The sequence below is a fragment of the Rhinopithecus bieti genome, unplaced genomic scaffold, assembly GCF_001698545.2.
Source record: "Rhinopithecus bieti isolate Rb0 unplaced genomic scaffold, ASM169854v2 scaffold_39746, whole genome shotgun sequence".
NCBI classification, from domain to species: Eukaryota; Metazoa; Chordata; class Mammalia; order Primates; family Cercopithecidae; genus Rhinopithecus; species Rhinopithecus bieti.
This window is the reverse complement of record NW_016816960.1, coordinates 1,163,476-1,177,034: the sequence shown is the minus strand read 5'-3', so window position 1 is coordinate 1,177,034 and position 13,559 is coordinate 1,163,476.

Here is a 13,559-nt window from a genome sequence, read left to right as displayed (position 1 = left end):
GAAAATATTTAACAATTTTTAAAATAAATAAGAATTTACTATAATAATAAATATTTTATGACATGATTTGTTTAGAATGATTTTAACTACCTTATTGAATAATGAACAACAAACTAAAATAAATCACATAAAAGTTTCATCTGGATACTTTACACAATGTACCTGGAAAGATTTAATAGTCCCGTTAAAACATTTCAATTATATTTAAAAGAATCACTGCCAATAACTATACTCCTTTTCATTCCAGGAATGCACATTTAAAGACTTGGCTTATGTTAAACATATATAGAGAGACATTTTTAGCATCTAGAACTGAATTCCTTACCCATACTCTCTTTGCTGACTCTCGAGTGATTCTCTAATAGGTAAGCATTCTAGGGCAAGTCAAGGGATGGAAGAGGCAGAACTGTTGAACAAAAATTGTCATTTCTCCCACCACCCTGCTCTTATTTATCTGAATTCAGATCTTGGGGGCAGAGTGCCCAGGTTTTAACTTAGTTTCACTCTTCTTTTTTTTTTTTTTTTTTTTTTTTTTTTGAGATGGAGTCTCAATCTGTCACCTAGGCTAGAGTGCAAGGGCGCCATCTCGGCTCAGTGCAACCTCCACCTCCAGGGTTCAAGCAATTTTTTCCTGACTCAGCCTCCCAAGCAGCTGGGATTACAGGGGGCCACCACCACCTTAGTTTCACTCTTAACAGAAATGAGCCCAAGACAGGGAGAGATGGGAAACCCTTCCCAAGAGTGGAGAGGGGTGAGATGTATATTTTTTTCTTATAAAGGATCTATGGGCTTTTGGTGACCCAGATCCAGATTCAGGAAACCAATGTTAGAAAAGAGAATTTATAGATGATGAGGACCTGGAAACTTCTATTGATGCCCTCAGAAGGCCTTTTCATGCCCCCAGGGGAATTCCAGACCCTGGCTTAAAGACCACCTATCTGGGTCACAGCAGAGATGGTAAAGTGATATTGCCTCTTTACTCTACCAAATTAAAGAATCAGAAAAGTTCCTTGTACTGTCAAAAAAAGATAGCCAGGTGCATGGCTCATGACTGTACTCAATTCTAGCACCATGTGTGAGAGGCTGAGGTAGGAAGACTGTTTGAGCCCAGGAGTTTCAGGCTGCAATGAGATACAATTGAGCCATTGCACTCCAGCCTGGATGCAGTGCAAGTCCCTGACTGAAAAAAAGAAAAGAAAAGGTAGGGCCTATGGCCTTTTAATGAATAATAATAGTAGTACCTTTTCATACACACACACACACACACACACACACACACACACGGTTTTCACGAATAAACCATACACAGCTACTTTTATTATTTATGCCTAGTTTGCACATACACTAATTTTCATTAGTGTTGAATGTTGACATTGAAGTTGACAAGAGAGACCTTTTCATTGTATAATAGTTTAATGATTGTTTAGTTTTAATAATTTCTTTAATAGTTTTCTTTTTTTGAATAGTATAAAATCAAAATTTGATTTTCCTTTAGAGCTCTTTTGTTTAAATATCTGTAGTCACTGGGTACGGTGGCTCATGCCTGGTATCCCAGCACTTTGGGAGGCCAAGGCAGGCGGATCACCTGAGATTGGGAGTTTGAGACCAGCCTGACCAACATGGAGAAACCCTATCTCTACTAAAAATACAAAATTAGCCGGGCATGGTGGCGCAAGTAATTCCAGCTACTCGGGAGGCTGAGGCAGAAGAATCGCTTGAACCTGGGAGGCGGAGGTTGCGATGAGCTGAGATCACGCCATTGCACTCCTGACTGGGCAACAAGAGCAAAACTTCGTCTCCAAAAAAAAAAAAAAAAAGATCTGTAGTCACTATGTGGCCTTGTTTAATTTCCTATATTGAGGCCATTGCAGAGCACTTTTTAAAGGATCAAACTCCTAAACTCTTATACTTGGGAAATGGCTCAAAAGATGATAATTGTCTGGGTGCAGTAGCTCATACCTATAATCCCAGCACTTTGGGAGCCTGACGCAGGAGGACTGCTTGAGCCCAGGAGTTTGAAACTAGCCTGAGCAACATAGCAAGACCATGTCTCTATTTAATTATTTTTCATTTTATAAAAAGTAAAAATAAAAAAACTAATTTATCAGTGTGATAGAATACCAGGCAATCTACAGAACTTGCAATGTCGAAGACAAACCATGTGGAGATGTGTATAATAGCATTTTAGGTACAAAAGCTAGAACACTGATTTCAACAAGTCAGAGTCTGTTTTGGTTTCGAGGTAAACTGGAAAAATTTGATGTATTAGGTGGGAGATATACAAGGACTGTGTTTTTCTTAAATTTTCTTCAATGTGATTAAAATATGGATTGTACAATAAGAGTATGCAGTCTGTCAAGAGCAGTGGTCATTGTTAATGAGTCAACTAAAGCACTCTTTGCAAATTAATTAGTAAATAAAAGGTCTTCAAAGGGCAAAGAACTTAAATTATAAAAGGGGGGTTAATTATAGAAAAACCTATTTGGCAAAATGCTGGCAAAGACACTGGTAAATTTAGGAGGAACAGAGTCATAATTATTCCTGAAGAGTGCGTTCTGAAGGAAAAAGCCCTAAAATATCTCTCTAGGGGGTAACTTCAAGAAAGGCCAAAGTGGCAAGGCACAGTGGCTCATGTTTGGAATCCCAGCACTTTGGGAGGCCAAGGTGGGTGGATCACTTGAGGTCAGGAGTTCGAGACCAGCCTGGCCAACATGGCAAAACCCTGCTCTACTAAAAATACACAAATTAGCTGGCTGTGGTGGTGTGCACTTGCAATTCCAGCTATTCAGGAGACTGCGGCAGGAGAACCGCTTGAACCCGGGAGGTGGAGTTTGTCGTGAGCCAAGATTGTGCCACTGCACTCCAGCTTGGGTGATAGGGCAAGACTCTGTCAAAAAAAAAAAGCCAAAGTAACAGGCTCCTGGGGCAGAGAATGAATCTGCAGAATGCAGGTCCAAAGACCTCATGCTGTTGATAAGCTTGAATGTTTTGACATTCCTTCTCATAGTGAGAAAACCAGCCAATGCTAGTCCAATGGGAAATATAGTGGGTATAAATTCAGCAACCACAAATCCATTGTGCGCAAAACTCTATTTTTGAACCTGAGTAAGGAAACCTGAACACGAAGGGTGAATGGTTCTTACTTGTTAATCTGTTCAGACCACTTGGAGTCTACCCCTGTTCTGGCACCTCACTGGGATATGCTAGTCCATGAGGCTGATCTCAGACTCTGCTGCCTGATAGCCTTCCTTAGGCACAGGCACTCTATGGCTCAGGTCATGTTGGTCCTGATGTCACGCTGTGTCTAGTGCTATGGGGGATAGAGTACAACTGTGGTGGGAACCCCCTGTTGGATATAGCACCATATTAGTGGTAGCACCATGTTGGAGGAACACCCGTGTTGGCTAGAGCACCACGTTGGCAGGGGTGACAAGTTGGAAGGGGGATGTTGGTCGGCTATTACTGAGTGCTCCACAGGCTCTCTAATGACAGCTCCAGGGAATCTAGGACGAACTGCCCACTCTGGCACTTCTTATACCACCGCCAAAACTGTGGACCTTTATTGCATACACCATCCTCTGAAGTTCAACCCTAAAAGAAAGTATGACTAGAGCCTCTGACTTCTTTCCTCCTCCTTCTTCCAAAAAAAAATCACCCAACATCCCACTCTCCAGAGATAACTACTGATAATATTTGCAGAGTGATATTTTTTATTTGTATGTACATATGTACTTGAGTGAAATTGAACACAATATACATAGTTTTATTATATATTTTGCTTAATAATATAGCTATCTTATTTTCAATAACTTATTTTCATTTCTACTCTTCCATAGTATAAATGTGCAACTCCTTTTGGGTTGCACCCTCCACATTTTGGGTGCTAACAATTGTTCACTCTTATATAAATAATGCTGCATATTGTTCCAGATAAATCTCAGTGCATCATCATGATGTTTTCCTTAGTCAATTCCCAGAATTAGAATTTCTGGGCCAGATATGGTGGCTCATGCCTGTAATCCCAGCACTTTGGGAGGCCAAGGCGGGCGGATCTCTTGAGCCCAGGAATTTGAGACCAACCTGGGCAACATGTTGAAACCCTGTATCTACAAAATATACAAAAATTAGCCAGGGTTTTGAATGTGGCTTTTTTGTGGAAAAATAAAAGACTGTAATTTTTTAAAAAATTAGCTAGGCATGGTGGTGCCCACCTGTAGTCCCAGCTACTAGGGAGGCTGAGGTGGGAGGATTGCTTGAGCCCAGGAGACTGAGGCAGCAGTGAGCTGTGATTGCATCACTGCACTCCAGCCTGGGTGACAGAGCAAGACCCTATCTTTAAAAACAAACAAACAAACAAACAAACAAAAAACCCTTAGACTAGGTGGCTTATAAACAACAGAAATTTATGTCTTACACGGAGTTTGTGAAGTTCAAGATCAAGGCTCTGTCAGGATAGTGTCTGGTAAGGGCTCTCTTTATCATGGATGGCTCCTTCTCATTGTGTTCTCACATGGTAGAAAGGGTAAACACGCTCCCTCGGACCTCATTTACAAGGGCACTGATATCATTCATGAGATGGAGCCCTCATGACCCAATGACCCCTCAAAGGCCCTACTTCTTAATACCATCTCAGTGGGGATTATGTTTCAACATATGAATTTGTGGGGGGACACAAACATTCTGACCAGAGCAATATCCTTCCAACCCTTTTCCTCTGTGCACTCACACATATGTGTATGACACACACATTAATAAAGGATAAAATGGTGTCATACTATGCATATTGTTCCATAGTTTGCTTTTTTATAAAAACTACCATAATTCATGAACATCTTCCTAGCCTATAGATTATAAATTTACCTTATTTAATTAAATTAATTAATTATTTTTTGAGACGGAGTCTCACTCTGTTGCCCAGGCTGGAGTGCAGTGGCATAATCTCGGTTCACTGCAACCTCTGCCTCCTGGGTTCAGGCAATTTTCCTGCTTCAACCTCCTGAGTAGCTGGGATTACAGGCACCCGCCACCACACTCAGCTAACTTTTGTATTTTTAGTAGAGACGGGGTTTCATCATGTTGGTCAGACTGGTGTTGAACTCCTGATCTCAAGTGATCCTCCTGCCTCAGCCTCCCAAAGTGCTGGGATTACAGGCATGAGTCACCGTGCCCAGCCTAAATTTACCTCATTAAGTTGGAAAGTATTCCAGGATACAGGTGTAGCATATTTTGTGAACTGTTCCCTTATGGATAGATATTTGTCTCCAATTTTTCTCTCTTATAAATCATGTGGCAGTACACATTCTTGTAGTATAACTTTTCAAGTTTGTATGAGTAATTTATTCTGTAGGATAAATTTCTTGAGGTGGATTGCTGGGTCATAGGGTGTTAGGGATATACTGAATTTCAGTCTCAGCCTTGGTAGTCTACCAAATCTATTATTTGAATTTGACTTCAGCCAAATGGCAAAATAGCTACCTCATAATCACTTCTGGTTTTCCTGACCTTGTCATCAGTGCCCATGTGTTAGCCCAGGACATCAGCAAGTCCATCTCGTCACTTGGTTACTTTGATAGCAGAATAATGTGCCCTTCCCCTCTCATCCCCAAAGATGTCCATGTCCTAACACCTGGAATCTATAAATATGTTAGATTACAGGGCAAAAGCAAATTAAGTTTGCAGATAGAATCAAAGTTACTAACCAACTGATTTTAAAACAGAGAGATTATCCTGGATTATGCAGATAGGGCCAATATAATCACAAGGATTCTTTTTTTTTTTTTTGAAACGGAGTCTCGCGCTGTCGACCAGGCTGGAGTGCAGTGGCCAGATCTCAGCTCACGGCAAGCTCCGCCTCCCAGGTTTACGCCATTCTCCTGCCTCAGCCTCCCGAGTAGCTGGGACTACAGATGCCCGCCACCTCGCCCGGCTAGTTTTTTGTATTTTTTTTGTAGAGACGGGGTTTCACCGTGTTAGCCAGGATGGTCTCGATCTCCTGACCTCGTGATCCGCCCATCTCGGCCTCCCAAAGTGCTGGGATTACAGGCTTGAGCCACCGCGCCCGACTAATCACAAGGATTCTAAAAGGTAGAAGAAGGAGGCTGAAGAGGAGAGAAAGAGGAGAGTCAGAGGGAGGCATGACTGTGGAAGAATGGTCAGAGGGATGGCTTCGAGGATGAAAGAAATGGTCTATGAGCCAAGGGATGTGGCCAGCCTCTAAAAGCTGGAAAAGGCCAGAAAATGGATTCTCCCTTGTTGCCACCTTGATTTTAGCCCTACGTCAGACTTCTGACCCTAAGATAATAAATTTGTGTTGTTTTAAGCTACTAAGTTTATAATAACTTGTTATATCAACAGTGGAAAACTTATACAGTCATCAGGAGAGTTCTGGGTCTCACACAGCTAACAACAGAGTAAATCTGGTTAAGGAAATATTTATAGGATGGAAAATCGATAAACAAAACAGAACAAATGCTTGCTGAGCATCCTTGACAATGGCACACTCATGGTGAAGACCATGAGGGTTTGGGAATAATAAACATACAGTGTTTTATTTATACCCTTCAGGTGTTGTTCAGACAATTCCTTTAGCACCGCAGGGTATAACAAAATTACTAGTCAAATCAGAGAGTGAGCTGCTTTCATAATTTATTTTCAGCCAAAGACATTATGTAACCTGCCGGAGACTTGGGGACTGGCTTGTCATACACTTACACAAGTTGCTCAAGCAAGATAAAATGGCATCCATTAGGTATTCACTACAACAACCACAAGCCTTATCACTGTATTTTTCAGTAACTATGCCACCATAGCAGGACTTACTAACAACCAATCTCCTCTTACAACAAAAATAGTTTGCAGAAACCTGACAAATAGAACTGATACCAACATTAATTTCCTTTCCCTGGGTTAGAAAATATTAGGACCAGGAATACTTTCCTGTCCTTACATTAAATAATACTGAGAACAAGCAAAAATAACTTAAATATTTGCTTTAAGAAATACTTGTTCCAGGCTGGGCACGGTGGCTCGTGCCTGTAATCCTAGCACTTTGGGAGGCCGAGGCAGGCGGATCACCTGAGGTCAGGAGTTCAAGACTAGCCTGGCCAACATGGTGAAACCCTGTCTCAACTAAAAATATAAAAATTAACTGAGTGTGGTGGTGGGCTCCTGTAATCCAAGCTACTCTGGAGGCTGAGGCAGAAGAATTGCTTGAACCCAGGAGACGGAGGTTGCAGTGAGCTGACATGGTGCCACTGCACCCCAGCCTGGGCGAAAGAGTGAGACTCTGTCTCAAAAAACAAAAAACAAACAACAACAAAAGAAACTCGTTCCTGGAAGACTGTGAACTAGCAAAAAGAGCATACTTATAAAAACTAGAAGTTGACTAGGTGCGGTGGCTCACGCCTGTAGTCCCAGCACTTTGGGAGGCTGAGGCAGGCAGCTTGCTTGAGACCAGCCTGAGCAACATGGTGAAATCCCGTCTCTACAAAAAATACAAAAATTAGCCGGACTTGGTGGGATGCATCTGCAGCCCCAGCTACTCGGGAGGCTGAGGTGGGAGAATCACTCAAACCCAGGATGTTGAGGCTCACACCACTGTACTCCAGCCTGGGCAAGAGTGAGACCCTGTCTCAAAAAAGCAAAAAACTAGAAGTTAAGTCACCAAGACTTGCTTAAAGACTTTTGCCTCACTGTGCCCATCAATCCAAAATTATTATCTCAGTTTCTTGCTTTGCAAGACCCTCCTGAAAATATCCAAGTTAAGGCCCTAAAACCCTAAAAATATCCTCCCAACTCTCCCCTTCTGAGAAACAATTACAACTTTCTCAAGTTGGTGTTCTCTTTAAGTTGAATAAAATTAGCTTTACTTGACAAATATGTTTTTTCAGGTGGCCTTTTGGAGAGTTAATATTCCTTTTTACTTTGTAGAAATGGAGTCTCTCTGTGTTGCTCAGGCTAGGCTCGAATTCCTGGGCTCAGGCTATCCTCCCACCTCAGCCTCCTGAGTAGCTAGGATCACAGGTGTGTGCCACCACATCTGGCTAATTTCTTATTTTTAAAATTTCTGGAGAGACAAGGTCTCGCTGTGTTTCAGGCTAGTCTTGAACTCCTGACCTCAAACAATCTTTCTGCCTCTGCCTCCCAAAGTGCTAGGTACTTTTTTTTTTTTGTAGATGGAGTCTCCCTCTGTCACGTAGGCTGGAGTGCAGTGGCATGATCTTGGCTCACTGCAACATCTGCCTCTGGGGTTCAAACAATTCTCCTGCCTCAGCCTTCTAAGTAACTGGGATTACAGGCACATGCCACCACACCTGGCTAATTTTTTATATTTTTGGTAGAGACAGAGTTTCACTATGTTGGCCAGGCTGGTCTTGACCTCCTGACCTCAAGTGATCTGCCCACCTTGGCCTCCCAAACTGTTGGGATTACAGGTGTGAGCCACTGCACCCGGCCTGGGTTCTAAATAATATAAAACTATTAAAAATTTACATTTGAACAAAATGTGTTTATGAAACACCACTAGTATAGACAATTAAAAATTTTAAAGGTGGCCGGGCGCAGTGGCTCAAGCCTGTAATCCCAGCACTTTGGGAGGCCGAGACTGGGCGGATCACGAGGTCTGGAGATCGAGACCATCCTGGCTAACCCGGTGAAACCCGTCTCTACTAAAAAATACAAAAAACTAGCCCGGTGAGGTGGCGGGTGCCTGTAGTCCCAGCTACTCGGGAGGCTGAGGCAGGAGAATGGTGTAAACCCGGGAGGCAGAGCTTGCAGTGAGCTGAGATCCGGCCACTGCACTCCAGCCTGGGCGACAGAGTGAGACTCCGTCTCAAAAAAGAAAGGTATCGCCAAATTTTATCCAAAAAGTGTGTACTAAAGTATGTACCAATATATACATTTTTTTGGTTTTTTTTTTTTGAGACGGAGTCTCGCTCCGTCGCCCAGATTGGAGTGCAGTGGTGCAATCTCAGCTCACTGCAAGCTCCATCTCCTGGGTTCAAGTGATTCTCCTGCATCAGCCTCCAGAGTAGCTGGGATTACAGGCGGCCGCCACCCCACCAGGCTAATTTTTGTATTTTTAGTAGAGATGGAGTTTCACCATGTTGGCCAGACTGGTCTCGAACTTCTGACCTCAAGTAATCCTCCCACTTCGGCCTCCCAAAGCACTGGGATTACAGGCATGAGCCACCAGCGCCCAGCCAATAATTTTATTTAATTCATTAATTAGTGAAGGAACCAGTAAGATTTTACAAGTTCAAAGGAGAAGTTAAAGTACTACACTTACATGATAGATGTTCAAGGTAATGAATATCCCAATTATCCTGATTGGATCATTATACATTGTACACATGTATCAAAATATCACATGTATCACACAATACATACAATTACTATATATCAATTTTAAAAATTAAAAAATAATAAAGTACCATACTTATATAGGTCAGGAATGCTGAAATGAATTTACAAATAGATGTAAAACTGGCTTTTTTAAAAAAGGGGTTGGATGGGGAAAGATAATTTGAAGTCTAGGGGCAATTACATTTGCTTTTCTATCTATTATCTACAATTTACTGGACTGAAAATAACTCGAAAGACAATGAAAGGTCAGAGCCCCCTTAGAATCCCACAATTGGGCCGGGCGCGGTGGCTCACTCCTGTAATCGCAGCACTTTGTCATCCCAGCTGAAGCAGGAGAATCTCCTTGAAGCGCTGGGATGCGGAGGCTGCAAGTGAGGCGCCGGAGGAACAGAGTGAGGACTCTAGTCTCGCGAACAAAAAAAAAGAAAGCAAAAAAAAAAAAAAAATCCCATAAGTTGGGAAGGGGCTGCTAGATACCACCTTGTTGTCTATTGAAGACACCAGATTTCATCTTTCCATTTTAAAGTCTTTCACAGTTTTTCCCTACACTCTGGGCAAACTTATCTTCTATAAATCTTTATATTTACAGAAACCTATATTTTCATTAAAAAAGAAAGAAAAGAGCCCAGGCACAGTGGCTCATGCCTTTAATCCCAGCACTTTGAGAGGCCGAGACGGGCAGATCACCTGAGGTAGGGAGTTTGAGACCAGCCTGATCAACATGGAGAAACCTTGTCTCTACTAAAAATACAAAAAAATTAGCCAGGCATGGCAGCACGTGCCTGTAATCCCAGCTACTCGGAAGGCTGAGGCAGGAGAATCACTTGAACCCAGGAGGTACAGGTTGCAGTAAGTCAAGATCATGCCATTGCACTCCCCTCTGGGCAACAAGAGCAAAAACTCTTTCTCAAAAAAAAAAAAACAAAAAAACAAAAAAACCCCCAAGCAACCGGAAAAACAATGACCTGCAAAAAAGTCGGGGAGCTGTTTGTGAACATCAGGCCCAATGGCTAGACAATAGCTGGAGTTTACCCAGATAAACTTTTTTTTCTTACCTAGATAAACTTCTGATCTCATTATTATTATTATTTTACCAGCCAGATGTTTTGACTCTGTTTGGAAATACAAATACTTTAATCAGGATCATATCAACAATGATAAATTTGGGAAAATATTTCTTGAGAAGGCTCCACTAAGTCTGTTTAATCCCTTCATACATTTTCTACACATTACTGCTAAAGTGATTTTTTTCATTTAAAATTTATTTTCAAAAATAATTTGAAAAAACCCAAATACTTAAAATTATTTTATTGAGGTTATTATTGTACATTTTACTTTAAAATATTTAAACCTTTGACCATTTTTATAGTAAATATAGCTTTTGTGAATGTGAATATTATTTTGTGGCATTTATTGCTATCAAATCTAGTTTTCTTGGGTCACATTTTTATATTTTGATGTTGTGATGAAAATTTTATTTTTTTTGTCAATTTTCAGTTAGTAACAACTTACTATGGTCAGTTTTAGCCATAATTGGTTTTATTTTGTCTCAGTTAGGTTTACCAAGTCTGCTTTTTCCTGGGTCAGATTTGACCAAAGGTGACGTCATAGCACAATGTCAAGGTCTGAAATTTTAAATTCAGCCTTCTTCTACCCTTCCAATTATTTTGTATGCCAGACATTTACTCTCCATGCTATGCTATGTTATGGACAAAGAGCAAAGAAAGTCCTCAAAGCCAAAACTTTAGGATCAAAGACATTCAGTTAGGTTTATGAGACCTGATCTTTCTTTTTTTCTTTTTCTTTCTTTTTTTTTTTTTTTTTTTTTTTGAGACAGAGTCTTGCTCTGTCACCCAGGCTGGAGTATAATGGTTCTATCTCAGCTCATAGCAACCTCCACCTCCTGGGTTTAAGTGATTCTCCTGCTTCAGTCTCCCAAGTAGCTGGGACTACAGGCACATGCCACCATGACTGGCTAATTTTTGTATTTTTAGTAGAGACAGGGTTTCACCATACTGGCCAGGCTGGTCACGAACTCCTGACCTCAAATGATCTACCCACCTTGACTTCCCAAAATGCTGGGATTACAGGAATGTGCCACTCTGCCTGGCCGAGGCCTGATCTTTCATCCATTCACCCTTCGACTCACTCATCCACTTGCCCGCTCGCTCATCCACGTAGCCATTCATCTATTTTTCCACCTACTCATTCATCAACTCAACACTAATCTACCCCATCCAACCACCATTCATCAACCCATCCACCCATATAATCCATCAACTCAGCCATCCATCCATCGATCCTTCTATCCAACCACCTGTCCATCCATTCATCCATTGATCTGTTTACCTTTTCATTAATCTATCCAAGTGGTTCTCAATCAGGGCAATTTTGCTCCCTGGGGATATTTGGAAATGTGTAGAGATATTTTTGACTGTCATAATGGAGAGTAAGGGGTTTGGGGGATGTTACTGGCATCTAGTGGGTAAAGGCCAGAGATGCTGCTGAACTTCCCATTTAACACATAGAACAGCACCCCTCCCCCAAAAACAAATAATTATTTGACCTAAAATGTCCATAGTACCAAGGTTGAGAACTCCTCCTCTACCTTGTACAATGATCCACCCATCTATTCATCCACAGTCATCCATCTAAATGTTTATTGAGCACCTATCGCAATGTCTCTCAATGTATACATTTAAGAGACAGGGGTCTCACTAGGTTGACCAGGCTGGTCTTGAACTTCTGGCCTCAAGTGATCCTCCTGCCTCAGCCTCTCAAAGTGTTGGGATGATAGGCATGAGCTACTGCGCCCAGCCTGTCTCTCAATATTGATTGCAAATCAGAATCGCCTGTGGACCATGTATAACATAGCTACCACCCAGATATCACCTTTGACTATTCAGAGCTTTATAATCAGAAACTATGGAAGTTTGTCAATTGAAAGTTTATAAGTAGAGAAGTTTCTGTGCTTGTTTCTAAGAGAGTACGTGTTATGAAATAGTTGTTAATTGGCTGGCTGCGGTGTCTCACGCCTATAATCCCAGCACTTTGAGAGGCCAAGGCAGGTGGATCATCTGAGGTCGGGAGTTTGAGACCAGCCTGACCAACATGGAGAAACCCCGTCTCTACTGAAAACACAAAATTAGCCAGGCGTGGTGGCTCGTTCCTGTAATCCCAGCTACCCAGGAGGCTGAGGCAGGAGAATTGCTTGAACCGGGAGGCGGAGGTTGCCGTGAGTCGAGATCATGCCATTGCACTCTAGCCTGGGCAACTCAGTTTGCACATTAGAATCACTTGGGGAGCTTTTAAAACATACCAAGGCTCAGGTCCCACAGGCTCTGATTTAATTTATCTAATATGTGGCCTAGGCATCAGTATTTTATAAAAGCACTCCAGTTGATCATAATATGCAGCCAGGGTTAAGAACAGCTGTCTCAGAGCTCAAAATGCACCTCCCTTTTCTTTGTTGTGTGTGTGTACATAACACGTTTTCTTTTCACTTTATTCAGAGTCCAGTCTTTTTTTTTTTTTTTTTTGAGACAGAGTCTTGCTCTGTTGCCCAGGCTGGAGTGCAGTGGTGTGATCTTGGCTCGCTGCAACCTCCGCCTCCCAGGTTCAAGCGATTCTCCTGCCGCAGCCTCTGGTGTAGCTGGGATTACAGGCATGAACCACCATGCCTGGCTGGTATCGAACTCCTTACCTCAAGTGATCTGCCCACTTTGACCTCACAAAGTCCTGGGATTATAGGCATGAGCCACCGTGCCCAGTCCAGACTCCAATCTTAAAATAAGGTTTGGCATAAGAATTTGCCCTTAGACGATTGGTTTGCCTTTTTTTAAATTTTTTTTTTATTTTTTAATTTTTTGAGACAGGGTCTCACTGTTTCACCCAGGCTGGAATGCAATGGTGCAATCACAGCTCACTACTGCCTGAAGCTACCGGGTTCAGGTGATCCTCCCACCTCTGCCTCCAGAGTAGCTGGGACCACAGGTGAGTACCAACATACCCAGCTAATTTTTTGTAAAGACGGGGTTTTGCTATGTTGCTATGTTGCCCAGACTGGTCTTGAACTCCTGGACTCAAGCAATCCTCCCATCTCAGTCTCCCAAAGTGCTAAGATTACAGGTGTGAGCCACTGTGCCCAGCCTGCCTTTTATGTTGCTCATAAAAAAAAAAAAAAAAAAATATATATA